Here is a 4,861-nt window from a genome sequence, read left to right as displayed (position 1 = left end):
TTAGAGGTACGAAGTACTCTACCGTACCCCCTTACTTTCACCCCTGGTTATCACCTCAGATCATCATGGATTGTGGTGTTTGTGTAAAACACCACAATCTAGAAAGCCTTTGGATCTACTTTTACTGTCCTGTTTTCTTTCTGAATGAGCTCAGTTGCTTGAAAAATGGGTTATATAGTTTTACTCAGTACAGTAAACTTTAACCTAATTACAAATAGCTCAGTTCAATTGAATTCCAGTCCAGTTTACAGCATCAGTTTCACACAATCTCTCAGTTGCGTTTATCTGTGTCATGGTGTGAGGTTGGGAAGAACCTAAAAGCAGCAGGGAGGAGACGTAGGTTGAGTTGAAAATGTAATGAAAATAAAAAGAAGCCTAGGCTTACAAAATGCAGGAATCCAGAATGAAGCAAGAATAATTGAAAACACAGCAAGATGGGAAACACGAGGCAAACGAGAGGAACTACGGGAATGACATGGGAGTTGACGAAATGAACGAAATGAGTAGTGACTGACAATGAGGTGTTAAATACCGGGAGGTCGAGCGCTGGAGCAAAAGAACTGGGCTCATTAGCTAACTGCTAGCAGGTGTGAGTGGTGGGAGCAGGAGCCAGACTGAGGGAAGGAAAAGAGAAAGTGGCTTTATTATGTTCTAACATTAAGATCTGCCACCTTATTGCTATAATAAGGTGGTGGTCTCATTCCTGTAGTTCCTCTTGTTTGCCTCGTGTCTCCTGTCTTGCTGTGTTTTGGATTATTCTTGTTTCTTTCTGGACAAGGAAGCAAAAGAGATAACACAGAGGAACAAGCAAAAATACAAGGACTAAGGAATAACTAGACCTAATGAAATGAAACCTCATGAAACAAGAGTAACAAAACATAACTATAAAAAATAAACATAACCAGAAACACTATAAGGAGATAAACTAAAGGAATACAGGAACGAAACTGATCTAACCAAAAAGCAACAAGAAAATGGAAATAAACAAAACTCAACCAAAGAACCCAGAGTCCTGACAATCTGATTTGCATAATAATGTCACTTCATACAAATATCTAAAGCACTTCACCACACAAACAACTTATTAAAACTATGCAGCTTCTTAGTTGTGCTCATGGGTGGTACTTAAGCAGTCAGGAAACACTTTAGAGCAGTCTTAGTTTATCAGTGGACCAAGAGACACAAAACACATACACAGTCATTGAGCTAATTTGCAATTCTCTGTTAACTTGTTTAAATACACAAAGGGTTTGGAGTATTTGGAGAAACTTGAAGGAAGAACATGCAAATGTCATTCCAAAGCAAGATTCAAACCTATGATCATCTTTCTACAACATCTTAGCAGAACTGACTGCTACTGCACTCTGGAGCTCTGCTAAGATTCAATTAACACAAACCAATAATATTTGTTCATGGAAAAACTAAAAGTGAAGGTGTATGTCTACAATGATTTACACATAGACTACAGGCAAGGGAGACAGCTGACCGCAAAATAAAATGTATTTTATTTTTTAAACTTAACGTTAATTAAGACTATAATAGTGGCTTGAAACTATACCACCTAAAGAGCTTAGTCAAAATTGTAGTCAGTCACATCATCTGTTTCTTATGTTTTCTATCCATGGATAATTAAAGGTTCATTTTCAAAAAGTTCAGGCAGAGCCAGTATCAGGAAAATCAATGTTTCAACAGTATATGCTTCAGGAGGTAAGCAACCACAAACCAGAGATCAGACAGATGAAAGAAAGAAAAGCATGCAATAAAGTTAGGAGATGAAAAGCTAATGCTCTGATGTCATACTGGTGTATGCTCAAGACCTCTAGAGAGGTTAGCAACCACAAGTAAACAAAAGGTCTTAAAGCAAAGCTCATTGATAATGTGGTAGATCTTATTGTTAGAACATAATGAAGCCTGCATGGATACTAAAACTGTTCCATGTTGAGAGATAAATTTAAAATTTATTTCTGAATTGAAAATATACAAGTTGTAACTGAAAACATTATCTCTCCTAGCTTGTATCTGAACTTAGGCAGGAGACTGACCCAAGACACTGCAGTCCACAGGAAATTGTTTCTTTTGAAGCATTCAAGAGGCAGAGAATGTTGGCTATGAAGTTCAAATGAAAAATTAAAGCCTAGGCATATTTTCTTAGAATTTGGGCGCAGGAATCTGAATTCACTTCACAAAAACATGCTCAAATGCTTGGCTGCTTGCGACTTAAGGCAAAAAAACATATGCCTTAAACATATTCAAACAAAAGTTTACTATGATTTAGAATGAAGTAATTTAAATGAAGCAAGTGTTTTTAAGCAGAAAATGTTTTATTTAAGAAAAAAAAACACAAGGACAAATATTTTCTTCTAAAACTTTTACTGTGAGTATTTTCAGATTATAGCACATAAAAAAGTATAGAACTAGCTGGATCTTTGGAACAGAAAAGAAAGTTGAATAGTAATAGTGCCTACTGACCGACAGTGAAGTACTGAGAATATTTGGCCTTTTAGAAAAATAAGAGGACCATTATTAAACAGTATTTGTCAAACAATGGCTGCTCAATAATGTAGTCAACATTTTATTTTCATTCATTATTAATTTAAAACCTACTTTGTCTGGTATTTGTCCATAAACATTGTCATTTTGATTTTGGGATTCTTAAATCTAAATAGTGGCAGCAACCAAGAATTTGTATGTTCTCATAACTAATATGTTGACACAACATTGGTGAGCTTTAAATGTTCCCTGAACAAAATAAGTGTAAATTCTAAAGCCTCCATTATTTAAAGAGCAACAAACATTGTCTATTTGTGAAGAGCAGAGTAAAAACCCCATCCAGAATGTATTCAAATCAAAACCTTTTTGTTTAACCGCTCAAAATCAAACAAGGGTGCAAGTTTGAAATGAACTTGTACAATCTTTTACATGTTCCAGATAAGCAGTGACTCTTTTGACCATTGGATTTATCTCCTTCTGCTTTATATGCATCTATATCCATCTATCAACTAAAACTGATTATCCTTGCAAGGTCACAGGGGGTGGGAACATACCTCCAGCGGTCATTGGGTGAGAGCCAGGGTAGACACCGAATGGATGGCCAGTTCATCAGACACCCGCAGAGCAAACTTAAATGCACAAAAAAATATTAGAAAAATGGAGTACCTGCACAGAACCTATGTATGCATGAAGAGAGCTTGCAAACTCTGTGGAGAAACAGCTCAGATTGGATTTACACTTCAACAGTACAAACAACTAAACTATTCATTCATGTTAACAGCTAATTTGATGTATTTTCACCTTTTTCACAGGCTCAGTGTCATTTAATTGTGCCGTTTCTGGTCAAGCTAGACACAAAACCTAATTACAGTCAGTGAATCCCTAGTAAAAAAAAAGTATACTTTAGTATATTAAATTTTAACATACTTTAGCATACTTTGATTGATGTACTTAAACTGTACTTTTTGGAACAACTTTTTTGTGCATAGTATATTTTAACAGTATTAAATTACAATTTTTAGTATACTTAGTATACTTTAACGTACTTTTTTGGAACAACTTCAAGTTGTACTTAGTATACTTCAAGTGTACTTTTTTTATGTACTATTTATATATTTTGAGTGTACTAATTCTGTCATAGAATTATATTTTAATATACTGCTAATATATTAGTAATGTATTTAAATTACACTTAATTTTTAGTTTTGATTTGCTGCTTTTGCTAATAAAGTACAATTTTAATTACTCATAAAAGTCTTATTTATTCCTACTTTCCTATTTTGTACATTACATGCATAACTACACTAGAGTACTTGCATTGTTTTAGGCTACAATTACATGGAAAGATTAATTACACAAGATGTTCAAGGTAATTCAAATATTTTGTTTTATTACCGACATTTTAAAATTGTCCAATTTTTCTCACAACTTTATGAACTTTACATAAATTATCAGTTTACACATCAAAAGTGAACACAATAAGCATAAAAATTTAAGTGTGACAAAAAACATTAAAGTTATTACTTTAAAGAACAAAAATTATAATTACATTGTGCTTTCAATATATTACCATTTTGGTAACACTTTATTTGATGGGGTGTGCATAAGACTGACATGACACTGTCATAAACATAACATAAAACCTTTCATCCAACTTTTAAAGCAAATTCTCATTAAAATTGTAATTATTTACTGAATGACACTTCATGACACTGTTGGTATGTTCCTAACATGAGTGAGGATCAACGACAGAACATTCCCATTCCCTGCACCTCTGCACCTTACAGAAACCTACAAAAAAGAACAATAGAGCAATTAATCAGAGAAAGCATTTGTATTTGAAAGGGAACAGAAAAATGGCAAATAAAAAAATAATACTTACAATTTCAAGATGTTGTGGACTCGCCATGTATGCGACATCATCAGAACTGATGATGATTGGGACCGGATGCCTGGGGTGGAAAAACATTTCTGGGTGTCTTCTTTGCCTGTTTATGTTAGAAGTAGAAAAAAATAGTCAGCAGTGTCATAGAATCAGTTGATGTTGGCAATAACTATGAAGCTGTTTTAAGTGTGGAATTAAGGAGACAAACTACCTTAAAAGCTTTCCATCCATGATCTGAACACACTGATCCTTGCAGGATGGTGAGGGGGGCTGGTGGTGCCCATCTCTAGCAGTCATCAGATGAGAGGCAGGGTTCACCCTGGACAGGTCACCAGTCCGTCAAAGGGCCCTGAAAGCCAACAACAAATAAAATGTATGAAAGAGAAATGGTAGAATAACAAGGGGAAAAATTATGTCCAGTTATTTTTAAATCAAATCACTGGATCAGTGATTTGTCCAGAAAGCTATCAACAAAATAGCCATCGG

General features: G+C 34.6%; 1 long non-coding RNA gene across 1 annotated transcript; it reads right to left on the bottom strand.

Annotated features, from left to right (window-relative positions):
- Positions 1–4,143: 4,143 nt before the first annotated feature.
- LOC107834998 (uncharacterized) lies at positions 4,144–4,602 on the bottom strand. The gene is made up of 3 exons (XR_001660819.1): positions 4,587–4,602; positions 4,373–4,478; positions 4,144–4,281 (listed from the first exon to the last, which is right to left on the bottom strand). It is a non-coding gene; the product is annotated as an uncharacterized LOC107834998 (long non-coding RNA).
- Between the last annotated feature and the right edge of the window lie 259 nt (positions 4,603–4,861).

Source organism: Poecilia formosa, unplaced genomic scaffold (genome assembly GCF_000485575.1).
Source record: "Poecilia formosa unplaced genomic scaffold, Poecilia_formosa-5.1.2 Scaffold904, whole genome shotgun sequence".
NCBI lineage: Eukaryota > Metazoa > Chordata > Actinopteri > Cyprinodontiformes > Poeciliidae > Poecilia > Poecilia formosa.
The sequence above is the reverse complement of the archived record's forward strand: the minus strand, read 5'-3'. Positions and strand labels throughout refer to the sequence as shown.